Source organism: Ictalurus punctatus, unplaced genomic scaffold, assembly GCF_001660625.3.
Source record: "Ictalurus punctatus breed USDA103 unplaced genomic scaffold, Coco_2.0 Super-Scaffold_100056, whole genome shotgun sequence".
Lineage (NCBI taxonomy): Eukaryota > Metazoa > Chordata > Actinopteri > Siluriformes > Ictaluridae > Ictalurus > Ictalurus punctatus.
Genome location: NW_026521088.1, coordinates 2452252 through 2466057, shown reverse-complemented (window position 1 = coordinate 2466057; position 13806 = coordinate 2452252). Strand labels below are relative to the sequence as shown.

At 39.7% G+C, this 13806-nt stretch overlaps 1 protein-coding gene and 1 non-coding gene across 2 annotated transcripts in view; both read left to right on the top strand.

Moving 5' to 3' along the window:
- LOC108261599 (NACHT, LRR and PYD domains-containing protein 3) overlaps window positions 1-13806 on the top strand; it is a 619868-nt gene that overhangs the window by 101193 nt on the left and 504869 nt on the right. The window lies entirely within an intron of this gene.
- Window positions 4480-4561, top strand: trnas-gcu (transfer RNA serine (anticodon GCU)). The gene has a single exon. It is a non-coding gene; the product is annotated as a tRNA-Ser (tRNA).

Here is a 13806-nt window from a genome sequence, read left to right as displayed (position 1 = left end):
AGCTGTCTTAAGGTATGCTAAAGTTAATATTTAAACATCAGATCTTAATTTTAAGGAGCTCTTGAGGTGTAGGTTATTCTGAGACCTGCATCTCATTTTGCTTACTCCACCTGCAAACAAGATGTGACGGTGCTAGTGATAATGTAAAAAACATGCAAAGAGTTTTATTTTCATATTTATTTGATGTCCCTTTGCTGACCTTCAGGAAGGAGCCAGTGTGAATACCTTCATTGAGAGTGCTGACACAAGACAACCATTTCTCCTCTGTATCAGTGAGCGAAAGAAGGATATCCCAAAGTTCTACGTTATTATCGACCAAAAGGCGATCCCATGTAAGGCGCACACATCAGTGGCAGCTTTTGATGAACTGTTCAAAGCTCACTATGTCTTCAGTTTCTCATATGATAAAGCTCTTTGTGATTTCTACACATTTATCCAAACCACTATCTATAACATCGATGTCAGAAGAGCAATGGAGAGCCTGCGTGTTAAAGAACTTCGAGCATGATTGCTGCAGCGAGATTAACTGCCTTGAAGATGTTCATATGTTTTGAATGTAAAGAACACCTCAGAACTTGTTTGGCTCTTCGTCAACATTTAAAATTTCAACATGGTTTATATCCTAGCAAAAAGTTACATTTAAAATGTGGAGAGCCAGGTCGCCTGTTATCATTTTGTACATATAGTGGCTTCTGAAAACACCTCAGCAAGGTACATAGTCACACTATGGATCAGGAGATTGATACTAATCAGGATCTTTCCACTCAGGGAGAATATGAGGCGGAATGTTCAAATGATCGCCCAAGTTTACAAAGTTGGAGTTTACAAAGACATTAATGATGGGTCGTGTTTCCAAAACCATGCACTGTTCTCACAGCAAAAGCACGCTTTTCAGATTCTACTCTATCACAATGATTTTGAAACTGCTAACCCTCTAGGTTCCAAGAGGGGGATCCACAAACTTGGTTGAATCTATTTTACTCTAAAAAATCTTCCACCCAAGTGTAACTCTGTACAGATTAATGTACATCTTGCAGCTTGATTCTACACGGAAGATCTTAAGACATATGGTTTTGATGTGATACTAAAGCCCCTTATTGATGACCTGAAAATCTTAGAAACCGAAGGCATACAGCTTCCTTGTTTTGAACAACCATTGTTTGGCTCAGTAATTCAAGTAACAGGAGATAATTTGGCTTTAAATGGCTTGCTGGGAATCTTACAGTGCAACTAATTTCTGTAGGCTTTGTTTAATTAGTAAGGAAGAAGTTCAATCTATATTTACTGAAGATCATTCTGGGTTAATTTTTCGTTCCAAAGAGGTTCATACTGAACATTGTAAGGCACTAAATGAAAATCATGAACTACGGTCAATATATGGTGTCAAAAAGTCATGTGTGCTCAATTCATTAGAGTATTTCCATTGTACTGATAACTATGCTGTTGACATCATGCATGATCTGCTAGAGGGTGTGGTACAGTAAGAACTTAAACTGGTTTTTGAGTACCTTGTTAAACAGGATGCACAGCTTTAATTATGGTTACACAGACCGTAAAAACAAACCAAGTGGGTTAAAAATTGATGATATGGGCAAACACCTGGGTTTGAATGCCATACAGTCATGGTGTCTTCTGCACAACACTCCACTGATATTTGGTGGTCATTGAAAGGAATAACAATCACTGGAACTTTCTCCTACTTTTGATACAGATTGTCAATATAGTGTTCTCCTACACCATAACTGATGGGATGATATGTTACTTAAAACATCTGATCTGTGATCACCATACTCTATTCAAAGAATTGTTTCCTGACAAGACGTCGATTCCCAAGCGCCACTTGATGATGCACTATCTGAGATGCATAAAAAAAAATTGGCCCTCTTATCCATATGTGGTGAATGCGATTTGAAGCTAAGCACCATATTTTCAAAAGATGTGACAAAAATTTCAAGAATCTCATTAAATCATTAGTAAAGCAACATCAAAGTCAATTGGCATTTAACTGTGAAAATGATTGTTTTAGAAGGTTTGAATTTGGTCCTACATCAAAAACCATCTGTAACTTGCAAGGTGGGGAAGAACTCAGTCAGACATTATATTTAGAAGCCTGTGTGAGTGTTACAAGTACAAAGTGGGTCAAACATTATGGTACTGAGTATCAGGTTGGTGTGTTCATATGCACTGGATGTACCTATGATCTCCTTGTGTTCAAAAAGATCTGTGAGATAATAATATATGAAGAGAGTGCTTTCATTATTTCCTGCAATGTAAAAATGATGTACTATGATGACCACTTCAATGCATACTGTATAGAAGATAACCGAATGGATGAGTTTTCTGTCATCTCTGTGAATGAACTGACACACTTTAGGCCATTTGACCAGCAGTGCTCTAATGAGATTAATCAAAGAGAGTACATAGTGCCCAATTGTTATATTTAGAAAGACTTGACCTGAGGGGTCAGTAATGTTAACGCCCTTGAAAAAAAGAAAACTATTATAAAGCAACCAACTGTTTTTTTTCTTTATTTGCCTTTTAGATTTGTAATCATTTAAATGTTATTTTAATTGTGCAGTAGCATATTAACACTTTATAGTGTTAGAGGCAACTCATTTAATAGTATGCAATTAACACTATGAGATTTAATGAATTACTCCTATGAGAATTCATTTCTAACACTACACACTGGTGTTGAGAAACTAACACTTTAGTAGTGTTCAATTTCAACTATACAAAGAGTTGATGTGAACTCTATTAAAGTGTTAAAATGACAGTGTGGAGTGTGGACCCCTCCGGACACTTTAAAAGTGTTGAAATGAAACTCCAATAGAGTGGATTTGTTTCTGTGGATTTTGCTGTGTATGTATATTTTATAATGTTAAAGTGCACACCTTGATTTCTATTATAATAACATTATTAATGTATTTCTAATGTTATTAGACATGTCATTCTCATCACTGCTCCTAGATAACTTAGTGTTCCCTAGGTGGCCTCATCTATTTCACTTCGAGAATATCCACAAATAGGGAAGAACATTACCTTTATCTTTGTAATGTATACAATAATGATCATGAATGCGTTAAAAAGGGGACACAGTAATATAAACCATGTAATATTTCTTACCCTACTCGGGCCTAACTACAAATGTACTCTTATGACAGAATACCGCTGCTGGGAAATTGCCGTTCCCAAGGTTGGACACACGAGGGCAGTCAAGCTCCATCCAGCACAACACACAACGCCACCTGAAACAGAAGGTAGGTTTGGGCTATTTTACAGACACAGCTCATTACTGTGCATTGTATTGTTCGGACATAATCACAATTAACGGCTCTTCTATAAAAACAAACTATGTAATATTCATAGCACTATATTTATACTAAAAATACAAAATTAATAACTAACCTTTTTATAATGTTGATAGAAAGCCTTTTACATCATTTACACACACAGATATATATATATATATATATATATATATATATATATATATATATATATATATATATATATATATATATATATATATATATATATATATATATACATCCTTTTCTCTCCATACCACATTCTAATATTTAAACTGGACACACGAGGGCAGTCAAGCTCCATCCAGCACAAGACACAACGCCGCCTGGAACAGAAGGCAGATTTGGGTACTGTACACAGACACAGCTCATCGGCGTTATTACTGTGCATTGTCTAGTTTTCACCTAAGGACAATACACGGCTCTTCTGCACTGTTCATCATCATCTATAAAAAACAAATAACATTATGTAATATACATAGCAGTATATTTATCATAATAAAGTTCACTCATTAATAACGAATAATAAACACTTCTATATGTTGATAGAAATATAAAGCATTTATATATATATAAAGCATTTATATATATATATATATATATATATATATATATATATATATATATATATATATATATATATATATATATATATATATATATAATGTCCCCTTCTCTTATCTAAATATTCCAACAGCCCAAGAAATAATATTAGCTGTTTTCTGAGACGATGAAGTGACTCTTAAAAGAGCCTTTGTGTATATTAGACGGAGTTGTCGTTTAAGCGCATTCTCCGCGAATACGGCAGGCCAGCTGAATATCCTTGAGAGAGATGGAGAAATGTGAAAAGCTAGCACTGTGGCTACGTGTTTCGCAACCATGAGCTGTATTACATTTTCCAAAGCAATTTAACTCGCTGAGATGGGCAGTCCATAGGTAGTCGGTACCTAGCCGACCAAGGATTGGATTGCATTGCGACGGCTCAGCTATGGAATTGTCCCGTTCTGTGAGACCTTTGGGCCGTCTCGCCGCATCGTCACCCTTCAGTTTATATGACGGCACAGCTCATACCTCAAGACTTGAATAAAATCTATTTGAGAAGCAGTTATCTAGTCAGCGAACATTAAATCCTCATTTGCATAGTTTTCATTAAAAGCGGCGAGCCTCGGACGAGGTGGCCGAGAGGTTAAGGCGATGGACTGCTAATCCGTTGTGCTCTGCACGCGTGGGTTCGAATTCCATCCTCGTCGCAAACTTGTTACTTTGCCTCCTCTTTCCAGCAATATCTGGCTTTGTGCAGTCTGTCTCACACCTACAAGGCCTACAAATGTGAAGCTTTGTACAGGTTCCTGAGCTGGCACTAGAGAGGGTGGAGAAATGTGAAAAGCTAGCACTGTGGCTACGTGTTTCGCGACCGTGAGCTGTATTTCAATGCTTTTTGACCACAGTTGCTGTAAGGCTCTGGCGTCTCTGGAGGTCCGTCAACGCAGAACGCATTCCGCAGTCCAGACGACAGGGGCAAAGAACCTGCACCGACACCTCTTTATTGCTCCACACACCGGGATGTAATTTCATATGCGTGAGCTATGTCAGCAAGAGGTTAAGGTGATGAACTGCCAATCTGCTGTGCACAGCCCATTTGGGTTTGGACCCTATTTTTCTTGTAAAGACCTTGCTTAAGCGCATTCTGTAAAGGAAGCGTGCATGGTGCAGACACTGTTGGCGTCTGCATGAGCAGTTAGTCTGAAGGGGAAATTAGGGTCAGGTGTTTTCAATCAACGGGATGACAATCAGGTGTGAGTGAGCACCCTGTCTTATTTGAAGAACAGGGATCTACCAAAGTCTGATCTTCACAACACATGTTTGTGGAAGTGTATCATGGTATGAAAAAAGGACATTTGTGAGGATCTCAGAAAAAGAGTTGTTGATGCTCATCAGGCTGGAAAAGTAAAAAAAAAAAAAAAGAAATCTCTAAATTGTTTGGACTCCACCAACGAAACTCACGAGCATGGTTACCCTCCCTATGGAGTTGGTCTAGTTTGGGCAGAAATGATCAGGCTTGTAATGTTCTTTTGGTGAAGGCTTAACTTTCAAAACTCACTTCTGCATTGGCCGGGAATTGAACCCGGGCCTCCCGCGTGGCAGGCGAGAATTCTACCACTGAACCAGCAGCAGTTTATTATTATTATTATATTATTATATTATTTATTATAGTTCTCTGCTCAACACGCATGCAGTGTTTTTCAACCACTGTGCCGTGGCACACTAGTGTGTGGTGAGAGATCGTCAGGCGTGCCGTGAGAAATTGTCCAATTTCACTTAGTCTTAAAATTCTTTTTTATTAAAATTTATTCATTATTATCTGCAAATAATAAGCCACGGTTGAGTGTCTGTGCTGTAATATAGTGACTGGCAGAGTAATGTAATATTCGTCTAGGTGGCAGTAGGTAATTGACTCCTACCTTCTTAGAGACAAGAGAATTAGTGACGCATGCGACAGGTCGTGGTGGCAGTGATGGAGAAGTTTTTAAAAAGGAAACATGCAAACTCCGAACTGGGCCCTGGACAAGACTGTGACCGAGGTGAAGGGCCTAGTATGAGTGGTGGTAAAAAGAAAGCAAAGATGGTGAGCTCGAGCAAAAGTTATCTTTCGTTAGGATTTACGTTCACCAGCGATGAGATGACCCCGACTCCATTATGTTTGGTGTGTGGCGAGAAGCAGTCCAATAGCGCCATGGTGCCAAGCAAGCTTAAACACTATCTCCAAGCGAAACACCCGTCGCTTCAAAACAAGCCGATGGACTATCTTGTTTGCCTGCGTGAAAACACCGAAACAGGCAACATTAATGAGAAAAACCACAAAGCTAAATTAGAAAGCCCTCAAAGCTAGTTGCTGCACTTGTAGCTAAATGAAAAAAGTCCCACACTGTGGCAGAGACGTTAATACTACCTGCCTGCAAAGACACTGTCAACGAGATGCTCGGCCCTGACGCGGTTAAAGACATATCTAAACTCCCTCTCTCAGATAACACAATCACCAGACGTACTGATGACATGTCTACAGACATCGAAAGCCATGTTTTGGAAAAGATACGTATCTTGTAGGAAATTTGTGTTGCAACTTCATGAGTCTACGGATATTCTCAGCTCTTGGCCAATGTGCGTTTTGTGGATGGAGATGCCATTAGAGAAAACTTCCTATTTTGTACGGCACTGCCAGAAAAAACAACAGGAGAGGAATTTTTTTGGGTCACATCAGAATATCTTGAGCAGGGAGGACTTACGTGGGAAAATTGCACAAGTGTTTGCATTGATGGAGCTGCAGCCATGGTCGGGCACACCTAAGGCTTCGTTAGCAGAGTGAAGGAAAGAAACCCAGATCTTATTGTTACACACTGTTTTCTGCACCGTGACACCTTCGTTGCAAAGACTTTACCAGCAGAACTAGTTCCTGTGTTGGATGATGTTGTGCGCATAGGGAACTTTGTAAAGACACGACCTTTGAAAAGTCGTATATTTGCATCTTTGTGTGAGGAAATGTGAGCGGAGCATAAAGCCTTATTGCTCCATACGGAGGTCCGATGGTTGTAGCATGACAAGTTGCTGGCCCGTGTGTATGAGCTTAAATTGTTAATAAGTTGGAGGAACTTAAAGTGTTTCTGACAAACGAGAGGTCTGATTACTCAAATCTGTTTGCAAGTGATGAGTGGTGTGCAAAGCTGGCATACCTGGCAGATATATTTCATCATCTGAATGAACCGAACACACGGATGCAAGGCCGAAATGAGAACCTGCTTACAAGCATGGATAAAATAAATGGATTCCATTTAAAGGTGCACCTCTGGCAACAATATGTGCAAAGTGCCAACCTTGAGATGTTCCCACTCACAGAGGAACGGCAAGATCACCCTGCTGCACTGTGCGAGGTAATAGGTAAACATCTGTAAACTCTTGAGGAGAAGTTGTCATTTTATTTCTCTTCAGCCTCCACTGAATGCCTTGACTGCTATTGGAAAGGACATGACCTTACAGGAGCAGGAGGAACTAACTGAACTGAAACAAGATCGTGGTTTAAAGCTAAGATTTGCTGAACTTCCTTTGGACAGTTTTTGGTTGACTGCTCCCAAGGAGTTCCCCATTCCGGCCAACAAAGTTTTGACATTGCTCCCATTTTCCACAACATATGTGTGTGAGCTGAGCTTTTCAAGCCTAACTGCTATAAAAACTAAAAACAGAGAGAGACTGAAAGCTGGTGAAGAAGAGCTTCGTGTATGCCTTTCTTCAATTCCTGCCAGGATATCGGCTTTGTGTTCATCTAAACAGGCCCAGGTTTCACACTGAATGAGTATAAATAAATTGAGAAACTATATTGTAATTATATATACTGTATTAGGCTACAGAGTGCCATTCTGTAACATTTTTGGTTGGTGGTGTGCCACAAGATTTTTCCAATGTAAAAAATGTGCCATGGCTCAAAAAAAATTGAAAAACGCTGCGTTACACTACACAATTTAAGAAGCTACACTTACTTCTGCTTCCATTGTAACACTTTTCAGTTTTGGAGCAACAACAACAGCAACAGCAATAACAACAAAAAAGTGTTGGAACAAAATAAATCTTATTTTCCATTCCAGGTTGCAGGTATTCGTGGGTGCAATGCAACACTGTTCCACACACAAATAACTCTTTTGAATGGTTAAATGACTAAAATCAGAAAGCGCCACCAGCATATCTGACAAAGATGACTCATGAACCGATTCTTTAATCACTAGCTGAAAACGACGTATTGAATTTACACAAATGTCAAATAACAAATACAAAATTCTACTTTCTCATGAATATGGTATAGTGCATTGCATCAGCAGTTTTTCTTAGAAAGACAAGATATTTAAATCGAATGAATTTAATGAAACCACACATCAAGCTGTCTTTTCTAACAGAACATTAAATTGAGCATTAGCTCCCAGTTCCAGAAAGTTCTAGCCAGACATTCAGGGGGAAAGAATCAGAACAAAATGTAAAATAAAAAAAGTAGTGAAAGATGAAAGTGAAGGAATAAACGAGGGGTTTGTGTCTTAAAAGTTGTGTCTTAAATGTTGAGTAATTAAAAACTAAAAAAAAAGCTGTGAGATTCAGCGTTTGTCACAACGATGCCAAACGCTCTCCCGACTATTTCTTTGGGATTGTTTCCAAACTGAGAAATCAAGGTTCTTCAGTCATGCTTCCCCCACAATCAAGCTTTGGAGTTGACTCCATATTCACAACGACTATAGAGTCGACTCCAAAGCTTGATTCCTTTGAATCGACTCTATTCCCATTACCTGGTATCTACGAATTGACACCAGGTATTAGGAATCGCCCTGTTAATCATGATAATGATCCTATGTACTTAATACTGTGGGTTGTTCCCCTAACCTTTAATTCGAGATTTGTGCTGAATCGATTCTTGGAACAGACTCACTCAGTGTTGCAATCGATTTCAGAATATTAGCAAGGGTTTGAATCGTTATCATTTCCCCTGCTTCCATTTGTAGGAAGCTGCCTTAATCACGATGAACCCAGGCTACGCAGGCAGGACCGAGCTCCGGGACAACCTGGAGGCCGCTTCAGATCCGTCTCCATGATTGTGCCCGACCACGCCGTCATCGCAGAGGTGTGCTCGGGTGCCGTCATTCATTACATTATGTAATGAACGCAATAACGGATGTATTCTGGCGTGTTACAGAACCGTTTCACGTTGTCTCTTTTGCTGTAGGTGGACTTGTGAGCTGAGGGCTTCAAGTCCAGTGAGACTCTGGCGAAGAAGATGATTCAGCTGTATAAGCTGTGCAGCAAGCAGCTTTCCCGGCAGGACCACTACGACTTCAGCATGAGAGCCGTCAACTCTGTTATCGCCATGGCCGGGTATGTCCGTCTACGAACAGGGTGAACATATTAGATTAGATTAGATTCATCCGTTGTTTTTTCTAAATTGTTAATTAAAACTATCTATAAATGTAACAGATGTCTTGCTGGAATAAATCGAGCGTGTGTGTGTGTGTGTGTGTGTGTGTGTGTGTGTGTGTTCCAGGTCTCTGATGCGAGAGAACCCACACCTGAGTGAGAACGTGGTGTTGATTAGAGCGCTACGATACTCCAACCTGCCCAAGTTACTCAAGGATGACGCAGAACTTAAAATAAAATAAATTGATAAATAGTAAAGAACGCCAAAGCTTACATATGGAGTATCAAAGGTCATTATCACAGGATCACTGGAATCAGGCACTAGGAGGAAATTCCAGGACAAATTAGGAAATACAATTAACTGACATTTGCAAATTCTTTGCAACTAAAAAGCTGTAATTATATAACTTTTTTTTTTTAAAGCATTTAAAGTATATAACATTAGCACCTTGTAATGTTATACCAGATGAAAAGTAAAGAATCCTGGAACATCTGAACATCCATAATCTGAAAATCTTGAACCTAGTGTCAATCGAGTCAATCCAATCTTTCTTGTGTGCGTTTAGCGGTATTCAGTCGGACCTCTTTCCTGGTGTGGGCGTCCCCGAGCATGACTACGGCGCACTTTAGTCGAACATCGAGGCAGCTCTATGCGCCCGCTCCCTGCAGCCCTTCTCCAGCATGACCGCCAATGTGATCCAGCTGTATGAGACCATGCTGGTGCACCAGGGGGTCTTGCTGGTGGGCCCTACAAGAGGAGGTAAAACCACAGCGTACCGTGCCCTCGCTGACCCACTGCGCACCCTCCACGAGATAGAGGGCTGCGAGGTGAATCCCTTATACAAGCCCATCGAGACCGACGTGCTCAACCCACAGTCAGTAAGCTTGGACGAGCTGTATGGTGAAGACGACCCTCTCACACTGGAGTGGAGTGCCATCAAACCGTCCCTCGGCAGTGACACCGCCGACACGCACAAGTGGGTGGTGAGTGACGTACCTGTGGACGTGCCTGTGGATTGAGAAAATTACCGCCGTGTTGGACAACAAGACACTCTGTCTGGCTAACGGTGAAAGGATCAAGCTCACACCTTCTACACACATGTTATTCGAGGTGTTACCCATCAGAGACAGGTAGCACTGGTCCGAAAAACCATCACAAACAAGCACAAGCATGTCATTTACAAGAAGATTTTTTTTTTACATTAAACGCGTTCCTGATGGAAAGGTCACACACAAATGTATCTTTAAGACTTCACTCTTTCACACGCCTATAACGAGCGATAAACGCATTCGAAGCATGTTATAAAGCCTCCGTAATGCATTACGCATAGTATTTAAATAAATATTATTATAATAACATGCACTACACTACATTATGCATTATGAATTCTTAACGTATTGTTAACACGTCTTTACTGTGAGCGGGATGATGACCAGACGCAGGCAGGCTCCCGGGTACTCATATCCGTAGACGTACTGATACAGAGCCATTCTGGCCACGCAGTAATCCAGATCCACATCCCAGTATTAGCACAGCTGCTTCTGCCACTCAAAGTTACTGCTCGAGTCCACCTACGTGAACACATACACAAAGACATGTGATATATATACGATCTCATTGTACACGAATTGGGCATTCTCGCTGACGATATAGCGTGGATAGTTTATAATGAGTGCATTCATACTGTATAAACCTGGGAACTGATTTGCATATGCACTGTTGTCAGAGCTGCAGTTATTTTTAAAAGATTTATTAACAGCTTCTGACCAATCAGATCTGACCACACCCATGATTCCCTTTGCTCTGAAGAGAAGGTGTGTAGCCATCTGTACCCTTTCATTGACGAGCTCAGTGACGATGTCTCTGGTGTGGACATCCACAGTAATGAGAGCTGTGATGATGCTCTGATGTATTTTGGGTAAGTTACCCAAGAGTGGCCAACACATTCAGCCTCTGTATAAACACACACACACGCACAGAGTAATACCCGTACATTACCACATATTACACCATACACCATTATGTCATGTAATCAGAGAAGGAAATCTGAACTACAGTTCCCAGCAGCCACTGCATCACAGTCACATGACCACCTGCACCTGGATCACATTCCTGGTAAGCACTTGTGTATTTAGCCACAGTTTTCACTGCACTCTTTGTCTCACGTTTGTCTTTCTTTACCTTTGTCCCTGGTGCTGTGTTTTTCTCTTTGGTTTATGTTTAGTCTTTGCCACAGTGATTTGCCCCAATGTCAGTGTCTTTTGTATTTTGTTTAGTTCTTTGTTAAACTTGAAAAATCTGCACTTGCATCCATCTCAATCTCCATATCGTGACACAAAAATATAAATATAATATAATATTATATATAAAATGTGTGTGGGGGTATATATTAATAGAGAGAAAGGCATTTCTTCTCAGGGGGGAGGGGAGTAATCAATAGGAAGAAGGATCTGAGAGGGAACATGGACAAAATTAATGGAACTTTTTCCTGGTTCGGCCCTAAATTTGGGCCAGATTAAATTTCATCTGTACAAGTTGGACAATAGGGGAACATAGATCCAGTACCTTTAAACCCAATTAGAACTTCTATTCCAACCATTAAAACCATTTTTTATCTTGAAATCTAGGAGCTTACCCAAACAATAAACTCTAATCACCTAATTTTTAACCAATAAAAACTCCTTTTTCTAATGTTGAAACTTAGGGGCCAACCCTAACCCTGAACTTAACCATCAAACAAATAATATGTTCTCTAAACTCATCCTCCAACCCCCAATAGTTAACCTCACCTAGAACGTCTTACATTTAGACAGATATTTTTTAAAAGTCTTTAATTTATTTATTCATTTTCATATGGTTCATTTACATGTGATTCATTTACGTTGATTCATTTTCATGAGATTCATGAAAATTATTTTTTTTTTAAAGTGGCAGAATTCATTTTTAACACAATATATAGATTTAAAAAATGATATAATTTATTTTCCATTTTTTTATACAACTGATATTTTCTCATAGAATGTTAAATACATATAGAGGAATATATACAGAATGAAGGACAAGGTTTTGTGCCTGTGCCACCTCCCACACCAATGAGTGTTGGGTTGAGTCATCCCCTAACCTAACCCTGCCTGAGCCTTTTTATTAAAGGTGTTTAATTTAGTTTGATGTGGTTTAGTTTGTTAGAATGTGAATTTATCCGTTATATGTAGGCTAGCTAACTGCGTAGTTAACTAACGTTAGTCAGCTGACAAGAAAAATATCAGACTTTTTCCTCATCCCCTGCCTGTCCAAACCCTGCCTCCTCTACATCAGATGCCCACGATGTTGAGACCAACTCGACCAGTGAAAGTTCCCAAGTGACATTTGAGTCATCCCAGCCCGTTTCAATCGGTGTGCAATCTTTTACAGATGATGACAGCCAAGCGCAGCGAGTTGAGTCTTCTCCAGTCTCTGCGGCTCTCATCCCGACAAGACAGTTTAAATCAGCTTGGCTACAAGACTTCGCCTGGTTACGTTATGACAAAGGGAAAATGTAATGCACCTTTTGTGCTAAAGCAGGACAAGATATTGCTGGTAAAACAGAGTTCATTACCAGTTCGAGTCATTTTAAAAAAGAAACCGTAAAGAAGCATGGAGAGAGTACAAAACATGAGAACGCCAGGGATTGTGTCATTGCTAGGTCTGCCCCTCGTGCCACCCCAATCGTGAAAGCAGTGCAACGTGCTAGTGATAAAGTCGCTGAGAAAGAGATGAGGGAATTGAAAATAAAATTCAATGCAGCCTACATGACTCTGAGCCTGAATAAGTAGGAATTGAATAAAAAAGTGGAAAAAAGAAACAAATGACTGCACATTTAAGTATTTACGGTAATATAATTCAAGATGGGGGCATCACTGCCACTGTTGGGCCCTTGAGCAAGGCCCTTAACCCTCTCTACTCCAGGGGCGCTGTATCATGGCTGACCCTGTGCTCTGACCCCAACTTCCTAACAACCTGGGATATGCAAAGAAAAGAATTTCATTGTGCTGTAATGTATATGTGATCAATAAAGACTCATTATTATTATTATTATTATTATTATTATATGACGTACTGAACATTGCACATATTGCACACTGTGTCTACTACTTTTATCTCTCATAGAACTATCCACAGTCCAAAGGCTGTGGAGCTCGAAGGCTACGTGTGCGAATGACAAAAGATTTTTAAAAATAAAATAAAAAATGTATCAATACATGAAATTAGATTACACAATGTAGTTGAGGTTTACATGAATAAGCAGAAATGTAATCATGCTTATCTTTCCTATAGCACAAATGAAAAGCCCTCTCTAGAAGAGCAGATTTGTCAAATGAAACTTTTTCCTTCTTATCCACTGCTACGGTAAACTAAAGAGTAGATATTCAAATGACACTGCTAAATATGACTAGCATTAGCTACGTGTACTAGTGCAAAATAGTCCATCAAATGTATTAGCAGGTGTAGCCTATACACGAGTCCACTATTGGTCATATCACAACTGAGAACATGCCCCAAATTCATTGCTTT